We start from the raw sequence: 18917 nt of genomic DNA on the forward strand, positions 1-18917 counted from the left end.
TTGACCAGGAACAGGAATGTCTTGGTGTCTTTCCTCTCCTGGCCCAAGGAAACCCTCTCCTGCCATGTGGAGACGAGGGTCTGTGTTCATGGGCTCCTACATAGTGTACTCACCCCTGCACATTCCTTCCAAGAGGGGCAGCCCCTTTAAGGCTCAGACCCAGGCCCCGACTTTAAAGATTTGGAAGTTCAGCAAACTCAGGGCTGGTGAGGGGCTTCATAGCCCAGAGAGGATTTGGGGAAAGGACTACACTGAGGAATCCACCCCACTTTGTGCTGGGTTCACAATCCCATCCCCCTGCCCAAGGAGTCAAGTAGAAAGGGATCATGCGGGCTGGCCTGACCAAAGTGATTCTTGAAATGGCAGGGCCCAAACCCTAGAAGGTCCATTGTTCAGCTTCTCCAATTCCAGGTAGGCAGTACCCTTGGCATGCTGGTTAACTGCCAGAGTCCAGAGCGTAGTGTCTCTGGCAAAATGAACTCTGGGTTTGGTATGGAGGTTGCCAGAGCAGGGGTTCTCAAAAGCTGGCATGCCTTGTGATCACCTGGTTCCACCCACAGTCAGTCCACACTGATGAAATAAAAATTCTTATTCTAAGGCAAGTCAAGGAAAATTTAAACATAAAAGTTTTCTCTGCTCTTTGGCTTCCTCTCCCTCCTCTGTTGTGCATTGTGTACCTGCATTAAGCACTGAGCAAGCCTCCCACTGGCAGAAATACCTGCTCAACTATAAAGAACATTCTCCTACCACCACTAAGACAACTCCTCAAAGATAACATTCCTTTTTATTCTAATAAGGGGTCATGCTGACCCATCACTGGGTACTTGCAGATCTGGATTGTGCAAAAATGTATGTAACTGTGTTTTGACCTCAAATGAGTGGAACAGTTCTTGGAGCTTTCTGAGAGGCTCTTCATAGGTTATAATCCTCAATTTGACGGGAATAAAATTTCTCATTTCTGTCTGAGGTTGATTAATTTTCACCGGCAGTACTCTGGGCCTAGGAATTAGAATTTGAATAAATATTCCTATGATGTTTTTTAACACCAGTTCTCTGACAGGATCCTCCTATTCTGCATGAACTATGTGTCCTTAGCGTCAGGCTCCACAGGTTTAAGGAATCAGTCTCACAAAATACTCTCACTTCAGATGTCAGTTGCCAGGCCAGGTCCCCAGGCCACCCATACTTTCCTACGATTTGGCTTCAAATTCAATGGTTCCCATACCAACCCCCTCCCCTGGCCCCCATTTTCAATAATTCACTGAAATGACTCATATAACTCGGGAAAGCTATGTACTCACAATTACAGTCATCCCTCAGCATCCTCAGGGGAGTGGTTTTGGGAGACCCCATGGGTACCGAAATCCACCAATGAGCAGGCCCCAGATGTAAAATGGCACCAGGCCTGTTCAGTTCAGTTCAGTCACTCAGTCGTGTCCGACTCTTTGCGACCCCATGAATCACAGCATGCCAGGCCTCCCTGTCCATCACCAAATCCCGGAGTTCACTCAAACTCATGTCCATCGAGTCAGTGATGCCATCCAGCCATCTCATTCTCTGTCGTCCCCGTCTCCTCCCACCCCCAATCCCTCCCAGCATCAGACTCTTTTCCAGTGAGTCAACTCATCGCATGAGGTGGCCAAAGTATTGGAGTTTCAGCTTTAGCATCAGTCCATCCAATGAACACCCAGGACCGATCTCCTTTAGAATGGACTGGTTGGATCTCCTTGCAGTCCAAGGGACTCTCAAGAGTCTTCTCCAACACCACAGTTCAAAAGCATCAATTCTTCGGCAATCAGCTTTCTTCACAGTCCAACTCTCACATCCATACATGACCACTGGAAAAACCATAGCCTTGACTAGAAGGACCTTGGTTGGCAAAGTAATGTCTCTGCTTTTTAATATGCTATCTAGGTTGGTCATAACTTTCCTTCCAAGGAATAAGCGTCTTTTAATTTCCTGGCTGCGATCAACATCTGCAGTGATTTTGGAGCCCCCCAAAATAAAGTCTGACACTGTTTCCACTGTTTCCCCATCTATTTCCCATGAAGTGATGGGACCAGAGGCCATGATCTTCGTTGGCCTGTGAATACAGTAAATCTTCCAAATGTGCAGGGGTTTTGCATCTGCAGATTCAATCAGCCACTGACCTTCAATTAGCAGCTACTAGAATCTCCTGATTTGAAACCTGTGGTTATAGAGGGTTGACTGCACTGCTTAATTATAAATGATACAACTCAGGATAAGACAAATGTATTATGAATGTTACAACTCTATAGGGTAAGTAGGAAGTTGGGGGCACAGAGAGTCTGTGCCACCTCTGGGTGTGCCACCCTCTCAGACCATGAATGTGTTCACAAATTTGGAACCTCCCTGAACCTCATAATTCAAGAGTTGGTATCCAGGCTTCGGTAGTGGGCACAATTGATTGCATCCTTTGCTGTGATTGAACTTGTTCTTCAACCCCTCTCTCCTCCAGGAGGTGGCACTGCAAGTTCCAGCCCTTTAAATACATATTTGGTCTTTCTGTTGTGGCCAACCCCTCCCCAGAAACACAGGGTCCACCAAGAATCACCTTCCTAGCAGATGCTCAAGTATGGTTCAAAAGGGGTTTGTTATGAATATCAAACATGCTTCTATTACTCAGAAAATTCCAAGATTTTTGGTATCTCTGTGCCAAAAACCAGGGACAAACAACAATATAATTGTGATTCTGATACAGATGATTCTCACACACTGAGAACCACTGTGTAGGAAGATATTGATGATACTTGAAAAATCTAGGTATCAACACCGTTTTTGGCAAGAAGAGAATTTTTTAGATGTAGGTGATTCCTGCCTTATTAGCATCCATCCCTCCTGTTCACTGAAGTTGTAGCCCATATCTCAGTCCTCACTGAACTTCCCCTTCTTGGTGTTCCATGGTGCAGTCCTGATATGCAGAATTCTCTTTGGCCTGTTACACATTTGAAATGCTCCTAATTCTTGTGTGTGTCTGCCTGTCTCATTTCCCCAGCTGTCTATGGACATTGCCTTACTCTTTATTGAGCCCTGATGCAAGATTTCTTATCCTTAGTTGCTGCTGCTGCTGCTAAGTCGCTTCAGTCGTGTCTGACTCTGTGCGACCCCATAGACGGCAGCCGACCAGGCTCCGCCGTCCCTGGGATTCTCCAGGCAAGAACACTGGAGTGGGTTGCCATTTCCTTCTCCAATGTGTGAAAGTGAAAAGTGAAAGTGAAGTCGCTCAGTCGTGTCCGACCATTAGCGACCCCATGGACTGCAGCCCACCAGGCTCCTCTGTCCATGCGATTTTCTAGGCAAGAGTACTGGAGTGGCTTGCCATTGCCTTCTCTGTCTTATCCTTAGAGTATGGTGCTAACTCAAAGGAAGCTCTCAATAAATGCTTAATGGGAATAAGTGAAAGTTTGGATGTTGGGCCTAATTTTTAATAGTAGGAAGGTGCAAGTGGCTTGTGTACAATTTGGACAACATAAATTTTTTCCAGTTATCTGAGTGACTCAAACATTATGGTTAAATTTCTTACCTTGAAGGAGGTAATTAGTAATGAATGTCTCAGCAAAACTTGTACTTTGCAATGACCACAATGAAATACTAGGAAACCAACTTGAGGGACAGTAAGTATGATGACCAGTGGAATGATCACTAGACTTGAAATCAGAGAACATAGAGTCACAGTCTTAATCTGTTCATTGCCAACTGTGAGGTCTTGGGGCAAGTTGCTTGCTTAAGAGTTTCATTCACTTATTCAGTATTTCAACCTTCCATCATTGAGAGCCTATCATCTGCTGGGCAATGTGCTAATAGCTAGGCATCTTCCCATTTTATAATTTTGTACTTGAAAAAAAATCACAGAAGTGTGTCCTCCTTGGCGATTGCATCTTTCAACCTCCAGGCCTCCTTCCCAAGGTTCCTGAGCTCTAAACCCTCATCATTGTTCAGTCACAGTCGTGTACAACTCTTTGCGACCCCAAGGACTGCACCACGTCAGGCTTTCCTGTCCTTCACCATCTCCTGGAGTTAGCTCAAACTCATGTCCATTGAGTCGGTGATACCATCTAACCATCTCTTCCTTTGTTTTCCCCTTCTCCTCCTGCCTTCAATCTTTCCTAACAGCAGGGTCTTTTCTAATCAGTCAGCTCTTAGCATCACGTGGCCAACGTATTTGAGCTTCAGCTTCAGCATCAGTCCTTCCAATGAATATTCAGGGTTGATTTCCTTTAGGATTGATGTTTTGATCTCCTTGCAATCCAAGGGACTCTTGAGAGTCTTCTCCAACATCCCAGTTCAAAAGCATCAATTCTTTGGTGCTCATGGTCCAGCTCTCACATCCATGCATGACTACTAGGAAAACAAAAGCTTTGACTATATGGACATTCGTCAACAAAGTAATGTCTCTGCTTTTTAATACATTGTCTACGTTTGCCATAGCTTTTCTTCCAAGGAGCAACTGTCTTTTAATTTCTGCCTGCAGTCACTGTCCACAGTAATTTTGGAGCCCAAGAAAATAAAGTCTTTACTGTTTCTGTTGTTTTTCCATCTATTTGCTATGAAGTGATGGGACCAGACACCACAATTTTCATTTTTTGAATGCTGAGTTTTAAGCCAGCTTTTTCACTCTCCTCTTTCACTTTCATTAAGAGGCTCTTTAGTTCCTCTTTGCTTTGGGCTGTAAGGGTGGTGTCATCTGCCTATCTGAGGTTGTTGATATTTCTCTCAACAATCTTGATTCCAGCTTGTGTTTCATCCAGTCCAACACTTCTCATGATGTATTCTGCATATAAGTTAAATAAGCAGGGTGACAGTATACAGCCTTTCCCAATTTTGAACCAGTCCATTGTTTCATGTCCAGTTTTGACTGTTGTTTGTTGACCTGCATACAGGTTTCTCAGGAGGCAGGCAAGATTCTCTTTAAGAATTTTCCACAGTTTATTGTGATCCACAGTCAAAGGCTCTATCATAGACAGTGAAGCAGAAGTAGATGTTTTTCCGGTATTCTCTTGCTTTTTCTATGATCCAACGGATGTTGGCAATTTGATCTCTGGTTCCTCTGCCTTTTCTAAGTCTAGCTTGTACATGTGGAAGTTCTCAGTTCACACTCTGTTGAAGCCTAGCTTGAAGGATTTTGAGTGTGACCTTGCTAGCATGCGGAATGAGTGTAACTGTGTGGTAGGTAGTTTGAACATTCTTTGGCATTGCCCTTCTTTGGGACTGGAATGAAAACTGACCTTTTCCAGTCCTGTGGCTACTGCTGAGTTTTCCAAATTTGCTTGCATATTGAATGCAGCACTTTCACAGCATCATCTTTTAGGATTTGAAATAGTTCAGCTGGAATTCCGTCACCTCCACTAGCTTTGTTCATAGTGATGCTTCCTAAGGTCTGCTTGACTTCATACTCCAGGATGTCTGGCTCTAGATGAGTGAAAACACCATTGTGGTTATCCTGGTCTTTAAGATCTTTTTTTGTATAGTTCTTCTGTGTATTGTTGCCACCTCTTCTTAATCTCTTCTGCTTCTGTTAGGTCCATTTCTAAACCCTGTTATTATTATCCTCCATGGCCTCTGAGGACTTAGATTCTATAAAAAAGACTCAAAGTTGAATAAAATTTTAGCATCAGAAAGAACATGAGAGATGGTCTAATTCACTTGAATTCAAATGAGGATGGGAGTCAGGATCGCAAATCAGTAATGGGAGGAGAGATGTCCAGAAAAGTTTCCAGTGCTGTGGGTCTCTCTAATGCTGGCTTCTCCCCACTGCTTTTGTGTTGAAGTTGTGGAAGACAGGGCCACAGGGAGCAGTGTCAGATCCAGGATGTTTGCAGAGGCTAGCAGCTCTGCAGTTTCCATCCAGACACTGAGGACACCAGTGGAATCAAACATGGTCCCTGCTTGCCCATGGTCCAAAATCAGAATTCCCATTTCTCCATCGGGCTAACCAATGTCAACCAACCAAGCTCTGGGCCCTTGGGGGGAGGTAAGGGACCAAGAAAGCAGGGGAGGAAGATGTGTTTGTCAGAAAAAAACCTTGAATGTTCTTGAACCGGATGTAAGTTCTGAGATTCCCAGCAAAAACAAAGGGTTTCTCTTCAACTCTGACCACTGGTAAGGTTAGAAGACTAGAGCTGAAAAAAACTCAGAGTTAAACTACAGCCTGGTGAAATGAAATAAAGACACAGTGTTTAACTCACTTCTAAATGTATGAGCATTTGTTGTTATGTTAAAAAAACAGATCCTGTGGGAACTGTAGTTACGTGGGGCTGGTTTGGATGGACTGTACCACTTCCCCCAACCTCAGGACAAAACCAGCCAACAACAACAAGAATCCTACAGTTGGAATGCATTCTGGATTTCTAATCTGAATATTTACCCATGATTGCTCTTCTTTTTTTTTTCCTCACAGTGTTCCCATATCCATAAGCATACATTTGAAATCAGGATCCTAAATCCCTTAAGTAAAACCTATTTCATGAATCACACTTTTTATCCAGTTCAAGCTTAGTGACTTGAAGGAAAAAAACAAAAAAACCACTGACTACAATCTGAATTCACAGGCAAAGCACTCAATTAGGGTTGACTCGTCAAAGTCTTATGAACAAGAAGGTGCTTTCTTTTGTGTATGGGCTGGCATAGCTCTGATGATGCCAGTGTTCTTTCTGTTGGACTTTGGAAGGAATCAAGCAACCTTTCTGTCATGTTGTTGTTAGCAGCAGATTTGCCTGCCAGGTTATGTTGGACATAAGCTGACACTAAAAGTCATTTTGCTTTCCCAGGGCCACCCAGGTCACGGGCCGGAGAGGGGACATATGGCACAACTTGAGGAAGCACCACTGTCCAGGCGAGGCCCACCATATCATTCTCTGGATGAGCCTGGTGCGGAAAAGCACATTTCCTGCTCTGAACTGAATTTTGCCTCGGGCTTGTCCTGTTGCTCAGAAATAAGACATTCTATCTGCAGCAGGCACTGGAGAGATCTCTGTTGTACATTTGCTTCAGGGCTTTCTCTCAACTATCTGTGCCTGGACAAACACAAAACTGCATTTCTTGTCTTCCCGCCCATCTGGAGTGGGGACACATCCTGCTATATTGGCAAGACATCAACCAGAGTTTACAGGAGAGTGAACAACAAGAATGACCTCTTCTTCAAGTCTGGAGAAAAATCCCTCCCAGGATTTGAGGTCTGCTGCAAACCAGAGAGCAAATGCCTTATCGGTAGGTAAGGGAGACTTCCTCACATTCTTTTTAAAATTAATTAATTAATTAATTTGGCTGCACCATGCAGCATATGGGATCCTAGTTCCTAAACCAGGGATCGAGCCCCTGCCCCCTGCAATAGAAGTGTGGAGTCTCAACTAATAGTGGAAAGTCTCAATAGTGGACTTTCTACTATTAGAGCATTGCCCCCCTCAGTCCAAATGTCATTTACACTTTAGAATCAAGACAAAGCCATTGCAAAGAGATGAGAAGAAGGTAGGTGAGCAGGTCCTCATTAGTGGCCAAAGTAGAGGGATTTTTTTAAATGCTTTATTTTATTGAAGTATTGTTGATTTACAGTGTTGTGTTAATTTCTGCTGTACAGCATAGTGTTTCAGTTTTATATATATATATATATATGGAAAATCATTTTCCATAATGGTTTGTCACAGACTATTGAATATAGTTCCCTGTGATATACAGTAGGACCTCATTGTTTATCCATTCTGAATGTAGTAGTATGCATCTGCTAACCCCAAACTCCCAGTCCATCCCTCCCCCATACCACTTCTGCCTTGACAACAAAATGGTAGGATTTTAAAGAATCCTGATGGTGTTACAACCTGGTATTTAGAGGTTGCCTGCCACTGAAAGGGCATATCTAGATGTTCAGTGAAGTGAGGGTTACCAGACTTTGAAAATCTTCGGTGCAGGGTGGAAAGGTAATGTGGGAGTTGCAAGGGTGTGGGGCTTGGAGCACACGTGTGCGTCCTGCCTTACGACACTCATGGTCAATTCAAAGCAACAGCAGCAGCAACAGTGACATGCAAGCAGTTTCCTATGTGGCCCAGACTCTCAGTCCAGACATCTGTGCTTACCTGCCCCTGAGACTGGTACAGTTGAGGGTAGGCAGAGAAAATCTGTTCCTGGAGGATCTTGAAGGTTTCATGTCTTAAAACACCACTATTCCTATATTTTCCTAATTAGCAGCCATCAAGGAGCCACAGATGCTGCTCGCTTCCATGGGGTATAATTGAATGGGTAACCAATGTAACGAGTGTCACCTGGGCATCTATTATGGGCCAGGCCCCAAACTAAGTGTGAGGATTCATTGACTCTTTCCAATAAGCTTGTGAAGTTGGCACTCTGACAAACCCAACCTTGCAGATGAGGAGACCAGTGCTCAGGGAGGTGAGGGGGCTTGCCCGGGGTCATGCAGCATTGCATGCTGGGCATTTCTGGCATGTAGGATTGGGTCCACATGTCCACGGCAGCCCCATAACTCAATTTACAGAGAGAGGCTTTGATGATCTGCCCAGTAGGGAAGATTGATCTGTTGCAGCATTTCAGAGCTGCTGGATAGTGGATCCTCAAAGGCCAGGGTCAAGGCATGTAGAAGATGCTTAATAAATATTGATCAAACGATGGACTGCTTTTCTGTCATGTGAGACCTCACCTAAACTCCCTCCCTGGAAATGGGAGTTTATTGGCTGGCCTTTTGGGAATAATAGGAAGTTCTCTGGAGCCTGCATTGATAAGGTGATGTCCTTGACGATGGCTGGGCAGAGCCAGGTTAGCTTAGAAGGGTTGAGTTCCCAAACTCCTGCTCAACAGCCAGCTTCACCTGAGCAGGAAGTTGGGTCAAGAAGTAGAGCAGAGTTCTGGATAAGATCCTGAAAAGCCAGGATTATCCCTCCTTCTCCACTAAAGCCAAGAAGAAGAGGACTATAGGCCCTTTAACTCCTGAGAAATGGTCAAATCAAATCAATTCTGACTAATCTAAGAGTGAGAAATCATTGAACATGAAAACAGGGGGGGAATTTAGAGTTTTCATGTGTATTCTCCATGCTCAGCTTTGTAGGTTGTAGGTGATCTATGTAAGCAAGAACCAAGTGGACTTTTCTTTCAAAACTAATATGTTCCCATTACCAGGCAATGCCCCTTTTAAACAGCCAGTATTTTAACACAAGGGCATCCCAGTTTCACAAAAGAATTGAGCTTTGAAATTAATAAAATGTTCTGTAACTATAATACAGCAAGAGCAAATTGCTTCAAGAAACAAGAAAATGCAAAGAAACACTTGCAGTGACTTCTTTGGCAAAAAATACAATACAAATGCAAAATACTTCCCATGTGGTTTAGTGAGACTATACTTTAGGTATGTAGTTAAAGCAATCTGTTAGAACAAAATGAATTTCTCCAGGTTAACACAATTTCCTGGGAACCAAGGCATGGTGTATGAGGGCAGGGATCATCTGGGGAAGGCTCGGACACAGCCCATATATCCCAGTGGGAAGATTCCAGGACAGTGAAGACAAAGCAGATTGCTTCCACAGTAGGGCGAAGGGACTGGGGTTTCAGTAATGCAGGTGTTACAGCCTTACGCACCATGTGGTCTGCGAGGTGGGGTGCTGTTTTTCACAACTGGGTGGTTCTGAGAGACTGATTCTTCATTTTGCTGCTATTTGTGCCATGCATGGCAATGTGTTGGGTCTTCCCCAGCGCTGGTTTCCTGGTGCTGACTCATCATGAAGAATCTGCTTTGGCTGACTCTGACTGACCCCATCTATTATTTTGGGAACAGCATTGGGCAGGCACTGCACTAGGGGAGAAACGACCACTCTGCCTCTCGCCACCATCCTCTCTCTCCTGGGTAGTTGCAGTCACTTACCCTGCTCTGCTATGGACTATTCTTCTAAGAAAGATGCTCTGCCTTCTGTACTTTTGACCTGGCAGGGACTCCCCATGCCACTCAAAGGCCTGCAAAGTCCTTCATAATGCACCTTCTCTAACTTTCCATGCTCTGATTTGTCTCCAGTCATGCCCTGGGTCCCAAGCTCCCTCCACTCTGGCCACACTTGCCTCCTCGCTGGAGTGCCCCAGGCCCACTCCTTCTTCCCACATATCCACCTGGCTTGCTTACTCTGATGATCCTGTTTAATACAAACTGCCCTACTCCTCCCGCACTCCCTGATCTCCCTTACGTTCCTTTACTTTCTGTTTCTATCGCGACACTTATGACCCTCCAAGACATGATATAATTTGTTAATTGTTTGTCTTTCACTGAAGATGCCAGCTCTATGGACAGCAGGGATCTTTGTTTTATTCGTGATGTGTGCCAATCGTCTAAAACAGTGCTTGGAACATAGTAAGTACTCAATACATATTTGCCATCTGAATAAATAAGTATATAAATAAGTAAATAACACACACACACACACAGCCCCTCCCATCACCACTCACACATGGATCGCTTGTTTTCACCAGCTACAACGCTGATTGCATTTCTAAGGACTGGAATCATTCCTGGTTCCACATTTTACAGTCAGTGGTTACACAGTTCCGTCATCAGGATGCTCACCAAGAGTGGAGTCCAGCTGAGGTTGCAGAGTGAAAGGGAACAGTACAAGCATGGTCCCCATCCTCTTAACAGTGTTAAATCTAAGATGAACATGCAAAAGAGATATGGATAACCCAGGAATAGCGCTCACTATCTAATTGCCAGGAAAGTAATGGCATCTTACACACACCAGAGGTATTCATCTAGCATAAGTCCTAGCTTTTGCTGTAGTATATCCTGACTCTTCTGCCACTGCCTAAACTCCATCCCAATTGAGTGAATGACTATCATCCAGATTAAGGACACAAAGGAGGGGCCTTGATGTGCTTTAGTGGCTAGTTTTGACTTCATCACATCACGTGTTGGGAAGTGGTGTAGCCTGGTGGCTAAGAGTGTGGGTTCTTGGGACATAAGCCTGGTTTCTCGTCCTGCCCCATCACTTACAAATTATGGGGCTTGCGACCCCAGGGAGTGCTTGCTGAACTCCCGCAGGTTTTCTCAGGCAGGAAATCAGCCTCCCTTATATGAGGTAATAATCTCTATCAGGTGCTCAGAGCAGTGCCTTCCTGTGGTGACTATGCCCCCACCCCAGTTCATGTTCATGGTCATTGCTATTGTTATGAAGGAATCCACTATTACAACATTTTTGCCTGACCTTCAAGTTCCCCATCAATTTGCTCTCCCTCACAACCTTATTTCCCAGTGTCAGCTCTTCATTTTGACTGAATCATCTCTTTAACCCTTCTTAACTTAGACTCTCCTTGTTTTACTCATTTGCACCTTTTCTTCTTTGCTCTTACTTCTTACACCAACTCAACCCTAGATTTTCCTTCCCTCTTTATTCTCTTGATCCTTCCAAACTGAACCCATATCCCCACTTCAGCTCCTGCCTGGTTCCTCCCACTCCCTCTCATCGCTCCTCTCTTAAAGTTTTATTTTTTTAATGTGGACCATTTTTAAGGACTTTACTGAATTTGTTACAATATTGTTTCTGTTTTATGTTTTCATTTTTTGGTCCCAAGATACCTGGGTTCTTAGTTTCCTGACCAGGGATCAAACCAGCAACCCCTGCATTGCAAGGCGAAATCTTAACCACTGGACTGCTAGGGAAGTCCTGCATTTCTCCCTTTTCTGAAAGCTTGGGGAGCTTATCTCTTGGCATACATGTAAGTGCTATTGATTGGAAGCCAGCCATACATGTTCTTGCCTTTTTCAAGGACCTCCTGAGAAAGAACATTGGTCCTGCAATTGTCAACTTTTGCTGAGCCTTTATCTCCATTTTTGTTTTCCCAGGTGCAGCCTGGCCTTGGAAAATAAATAGCCCTACTTAGCTCAAGGGTGGAGGAGAGGGTTTCATTCATTCAGTCAACAAATATTTATGGAGCGCAAACTAAATGCTTGGTATAGAATATATCATTCTTTCCCCACAGGAGTTCATGTCTTCTGGAGATGATATTGAAATGTATATTAAGTACTGAGAGGCTGTTGTGGCCTGGCTCAAGTGCATGAATGTGGCCTTGGAGGCAGCCTCACTGGGGTTGCTTCTAACCCGTGCAGGTAACCTGCTCAGGTTAACCTTAGAGACTCAGTTTCCTCACCTGCAAAAACTGAATGATAATGTACACTTCCACAGTTACTGCTTTCTCTTTTTCTGTACTTTGTATTGGCCTCCACTCTGAAGGGTAGCCCAGGGACGGGTGGGTGGGGTGGGGTGGCTGGCTCCTTACGCTTGCTGATGGTGGTACCTTAGTTTCCTCATGCTGTGGGGTCTCAGCGTGAAACCACTACCTCTGGGATGGACCCTCAGTTTTAGGCTCTCTTCCCCTCCTCTTCCTCTCTAAGCTGATGCTTTGGTTTGGTGCAGCAGTTCTTAATCTGCAGTGATTTTTGTCTCTCAGGGGACATTTGACTATGTCTGCAGACACAGTTGATGATCACGACAACAGCAGGGGAGCTGCTGGCATCCAGTGGGTAGAGGCCAGGCATGCTGCTACATATCCTACAATGGCAGGACAGCCTCCCTCAATAAGGAATTATCTGGCCCCAGCCTTCATAGTGTTGAGGTGAGGAAGCCTGTTGAGTGGGTAGTGTACAGGTTGGCGCGACATGGTCCCCTTGCTGCTTTTGTGGGTCAGTGTTCTGCCAGCCCCCTGCTCTCCTGAGCTCTCCTCTTTGACTCTCTCTGATCTGGCAGACTCCTCTGAATGTCAACTTTGACCTCGAATTGACCTCTCTGGTGGGGTCAACTCACCCCTCAGCACCTCAGCTTGTTGGAAGTCCTGTTCTCTCCACTCCCTACAGCACACAGGAACCAAGGCAGGGGCAGGAATACTGACTCAGGACCCTTCTCAGCTTTGCGGGGCTCCCATTTGACTCTGTGGTGTTCCTCCTCTCTGCTGGCACAGAGATGTCCAGTCCTGGGAGTCACTTCCTGAAGTCCTTCTGAAAAGCAGGGTTATGAAGGCTTCAGACTGCCCCCATCCCACCCCTCCAGGGAAAGCCTGCTCCACCCAGGGCCAGAATTTCTGTTCAGAGTGGGAGGTGGGGCAGGACCCATGACTCTGGCTGTTTTGCTTACCCCATTCTTTCAGAACTGGAAGCCTTTCTTTTCCTTACCCATCCTTCCCAGCTAGCCCACCCCTCTGGGTTGTATTCTTGTCTTTCCCAGATGGCATTTTCTCTCCCTCTTTCCTGGAGCTTGGTAATGTCTGCAGGGAACATGACTTGGGGGTGGAATAAAACCCACACCATCAATATGTTTGAAATATTATTCATGTTATATAGCATACGTGGCCTATGTTCTTTCAAGCATCTATTCCTAGACCATCCCTGGCCCTCCCCGAGTGTCAGCTTTCCTCTTGCCATGGGAACGGAGTCAAAGCAGTGAGTGACAGGACAGCATCTCTTCAACACTCACCCAGGAACAAATCATTCCTGAGTTTCCCCTGAAACTCATTCTTCATTTCCCTGACTTTGGAAGGTGCCCTCTGATGAGGTCACTTGGCTTGTTTCTAGACTTTGAGCAGAGGTAGGGCAGGTCAACACCTGTGCTCTATTTGCCTGGTTTATCTTTTTTTTTTTTTTTAAATGGGAAAAGCTGCAGCTTTTCACTCTTAATAAAGAGTATTAACTGCAGTCACCTCATGACAGGTGTTGAGACTTTGATCATGTGTTTTATTTGACAACCCCCTCTGCTTTACGGATGCTGATCTATCTTTGGGAAACACTTTCCAATATCTCAATTCCACTAATCTTACTGTGAACTCCAGAAATATTAAAATAAGAAAAGATATGCATATACATACCTTTCTTAAGAAAACACTGTTTCATTACATTATACATTCTTTTTTCAGGAATTATGACTTGGGAAAATTATTTTTCATCATATAAAAGGCAAAATGCAATTGAGTGGTATCAAGTATAAAAGAAAAATTTTTTCTTCGCATGGATCATTTTCAAAAAACCCTTCAGTTCAGTTCAGTTCAGTCACTCAGTTGTGTCTGACTCTTTGCGACCCCATGAATCACAGCACACCAGGCCTCCCTGTCCATCACCAAATCCCGGAGTTCACTCAAACTCATGTCCATCAAGTCGGTGATGCCATCCAGCCATCTCATTCTCTGTCGTCCCCTTCTCCTCCTGCCCCAAATCCTTCCCAACATCAGAGTCTTTTCCAGTGAGTCAACTCGTCGCATGAGGTAGCCAAAGTATTGGAGTTTCAGCTTTAGCATCAGTCCTTCCAATGAACACCCAGGATTGATCTCCTCTAGAATGGACTGGTTGGATCTCCTTGTAGTCCAAGGGACTCTCAAGAGTCTTCTCCAACATCACAGTTCAAAAGCATCAATTCTTCGGTGATCAGCTTTCTTCACAGTCCAACTCTCACATCCATACATGACCACTGGAAAAACCAAACCCTTAGGACTTTATATTCTTTTTAATTGTTTTGTAATTTAAAACTCCCACTTATATCACTTTATCTTTATGGAGGTGATTTTAAAGATGCATAACAGTGTTCATTTTATTATAAATTATAATTTTATGAACATCAGAATTTCAGACTTGCAAACTTGTGTTCGTGTTTATATGTCAGCGTACTTAAGTGCCAGCAGATGTTCTGTGATCAATAAGGCACGATTTATATACATTATCCTGACGTGTCCTTGGCTGGAAATGTTGGTTGGCAATATTCAAATTATGGCTGAATATGAATGATGATAATCAACAAGAAGGGTACCATCAATATGGCTATTATGGCAAGTTGTATTTCAGCAGGCAAGTAAAGTAGGTATTGATTTGAGCTAAGTTGGTAAGCCCAACCATGATTTTAAATAGACTGGTGGGTCCAGTTTGAAGTGTAATGTTGCTAAAATTAGCCTTTGTGTTTCTAGGGACATACTATTGCTAACAACTTTGCATTATTTCACACAAAGTTTGTTCCTAGAGTACACTCAGACCCAATAAAAGGTATGAAATGTCTTGTTTTCATTTGTAGCTAGAAAGCAAAATATACCAGACTTTTCTTCAGGTGCCTAGTAATCTCACCAAGAATAGAGATTAATGCAATGTATTAAATATCTTGAATTTGGGCTGCTATTTCATCTTAAGTCAATGGTTCTCAGCCTTGACTGCTATTAGAATCACCTGGAAAATTAAAAAAATTAAACAACAAAAATTGGACAGGCCAATCAAATTATCTCTCTGGAAGTGCGACCTGGGCATCAATATTAAAAAATATATATGCCAGGTATTTTTAATATGCATCTCACTATTACAAGTTATGCCCTAGGTGACGTACACCTGACATGCGGTGTTGTTAAGTAAAGCTTTAAGTAATGTGCAATCAAATTAGTTTCTGTTATAGTTTTATTTTAGCTAATATACAAGTAGCATCAAGTATCCAAGTATATTAATATATGAATTGCATTTAAAAAAAATGTGTGTAAGATCAAAGGAGGTTGTAACTTAGAAATTCCTTGTGTTTCCAGAGCATTCATAACAACAGGTAAGTCTGACTATGGTCATCTGGAAATCTCCGAAATAATCAATCCATGGAGATGATGAGAATCTATCTGATTCTCAGCGGACACTTTTTTCTTTACTCCTTGTGAGGGTGGAGTGATTTCTGAGAGATTCTCTGAAAGAGTTGAAAGAACTCTTGCTCATGAGTCTAACAAATCAGGTTCTGAGTCAGTCCTGCTGCCGCCTGGTTGCCACCCAGGGCTGTGGTCTGTTGACTCCCAGCATTGCCCGAGACAGCTTAGAAATGTAGAGTCTTGGGGCCCATGCAGACCTACTGAATCTGACTTCTGCATTGAGACAAGATCCCCAGGGATCTTGAACAAGTCAGTGGATCCCTCTGAGCCTTACTTCCCATATCTTAGTAATGGGGGATCCTAATATCTCCTCTGCACCCCCACAGAGTATTTGAGAACAAATGCATGATATATAACCACTTTCATAAGCTATTTGTCGTGGTAAAATATACATAACATAACATAAAATAGATCACTTTAACCATTTGAAGGAGAAGGAAATGGCAACCCACTCCAGTGTTCTTGCCTGGAGAATCCCAGGGACGGGGGAGCCTGGTGGGCTTCTGTCTATGGGGTCACACAGAGTCGGACACGACTGAAGTGACTCAGCAGCAGCAGCAGCAGTTCAGTGGCATTAAGTATATTCACATTGTTACCACTTTTCACCTCTAGAACTTTTTCATCATCCCAAACTGAAACATGGTGGCAAAAACTCTGCAGACAATAATTCCCCATTTACTCTTTCTTGCAGCCCCTGGCAGCCAATGTTTTTCTGTCTCTTTGAGATAGACTGAAGGGGACAACAGAAGATGAGATGGTTGGATGGCAACACCGACTCGATGGACATGAGTTTGAGCAAGCTCCAGGAGTTGGTGATGGACAGAGAGGCCTGGGGTGCCTCAGTCTGTGGGACTGCAAAGAGTTGGACACGACTGAGCGGCTGAACTGACTGACTGATGCAATAGATTGCTCTAGGTACTTCATATAAGTAGAATTATACAGTGTTTGTCCCTTTGTGACTGGCTTATTTCATTCAGTATGACATTCCTCACGTTCATTTGTGTTGTAGCATGTGTAAGAATTTCATTCCTTTTCAAAGCTGAATAATATTCCATTTTATACACATACCACATTTTGCTTATCTATTTATCTGCTGATGGACATCCGAGTTCCCTAACCCTTTTGGCTATTATGAATAATACTACTATGAACATGAGTATACAGTTATTTCTTTGAGTCCCTGCTTTCAGTTCTTTTGGGTATGTACTTGGAAGTGGAGGCTTCCCAGGTGGCTCAGTGGTAAACAATATGCAAGAGATACAGGAGACACAGGTACGATCCCTGGGTTGGGAAGATCCTCTGGAGGAAGAAGTGGCAACCCACTCCAGTATTCTTGCCTGGAAAATCCCATGGACAGAGGAGTCTGATGGACTATGGTCTAGGGGGTTGCAAAGAGTTGGACATGACTGAGCATACATGTGCTAGATGTGGAATTGCTGGATCATTCTATGAATCTGTTTATTTTCATTTCTATTTAATTTCATAGAAATTCTATGTTTATTTTGGGGGGAACTGCCATATTGTTTTCCAAAGTAGCTGTACCATTTTACATTTCCACCAGCAGAGTCCACAGGATTTCAATTTCTCCCTATTTTCACCAACACTGTTTTATTTTCTGTTAAAATATAATAGCCATCCTAATGAGTGTGAAATGGTGTCTCATTGTGGTTTTGATTTGCTTTTCCCTAATGGACTGTGAAGAAAGCTGATCGCCGAAGAACTGATGCTTTTGAACTGTGGTGTTGGAGAAGACTCTTGAGAGTCCCTTGGACTGCAAGGAGATCCAACCAGTCCATTCTGGAGGAGATCAATCCTGGGTGTTCATTGGAAGGACTGATGCTAAAGCTGAAACTGCAATACTTTGGGCACCTCATGCGACAAGTTGACTCACTGGAAAAGACTCTGATGCTGGGAAAGGTTAGGGGCAGGAGGAGAAGGGGACGACAGAGAATGAGATGGCTGGATGGCATCACCGACTCTGTGGACATGAGTTTGAGTGAACTCCGGGAGTTGGTGATGGACAGGGAGGCCTGGTGTGCTGTGATTCATGGGGTCGCGGAGAGTTGGACATGACTGAGTGACTGAACTGAACTGAACTGAACTGAATGATTAGTAGGGCTTCCCAGTGGCTCAGTGGTTAAGAATCTGCCTGCCAATGCAGGAGATGCAGGAGACATTTGCTCAATCCCTTGGTTGGGAAGATCCCCTGGAGAAGGAATGGCAACCCACTCTGGTTTTCTTGCCTGAAGAATCCCATGGACAGCTGAGTCTGGCAGGCTATAGTCCATAGGGTCGCAAAGAGTTGGACACAACTGAGCATGCATACACACACACACACACACACACAATGATTAGTTATGTTGAGTATCTTTTCATGTGCTTATTAGCTATAAAGTATCTTGTATTATATAGCTCTTGCAATTTTGAGACGATTACACTGAGATTTGAAAGTACTGATTACGTGTTCAAGAAACTTTACAGATTTTCTTCAACTGTTTTTAGACTAAATTAGCCAGATTGTCTTTTGGAGCATACACAACCTGTAAAGACGGTCTAAGAGTTAAATCGTGAAGTCTGAAAATACTACAGCATTTGTCCTAGTTTCCTCATCCTAGTTTTCTCATTGTTGTTGCTCAGCTGCAAAGTTGTGTCCGACTTTTTGAGACCCCATGGACTGCAGCACGCCAGGCCTCCCTGTCCCTCACCATTTCCTGGAGTTTACCCAAGTTCATGTCCATTGAATCGGCGATGCCATCCAACCGTATCATCCTCTATTACCCTCTTCTCCTTCTGCCTCTGATCTTCTCCAGCATCAGGGTCTTTTCCAAGGAGTCAGCTGTGAAGGAAATAACTCTACCTTGTAGAAGGGTTTTGAGGATTAAGTGAAATGATACACGTAAAGTGATTAGTGAGGATCCAAGAAGCTTCCTGTTATTTGCTCTCACCATATGGAGTAAGTGGATCATTCCTCATGGTTCAGAGAAGAGGAGGGACTGAAGTTGGGTGATGTAGAAGGCACAGGATGCTGAGAGACAGAGGAAGGAGAGAGTATTTTGAGGCCACGAATCCCGCAATGAACTGTGTGTGGCTTAGTCGGTGAATTTGTTCACAGAAGTGGGGAGCAGTGGTAAGTAAGGCTGGGAGGGTTAGTTGGAACCAGATGGCAGGGGTGTGTATGGAGGGTGAGTCCACCAAGAAGTGTGGGCTTTTGAAGGCAGTGGGGAACCACTGAAGGATCTGTGTTGGGAGTGACACGATCAAAGCCGCCTGTG

This window comes from Moschus berezovskii, chromosome 3 (genome assembly GCF_049115385.1).
Source record: "Moschus berezovskii isolate FMDL1 chromosome 3, NW_MosBer_1.0, whole genome shotgun sequence".
NCBI classification, from domain to species: domain Eukaryota; kingdom Metazoa; phylum Chordata; class Mammalia; order Artiodactyla; family Moschidae; genus Moschus; species Moschus berezovskii.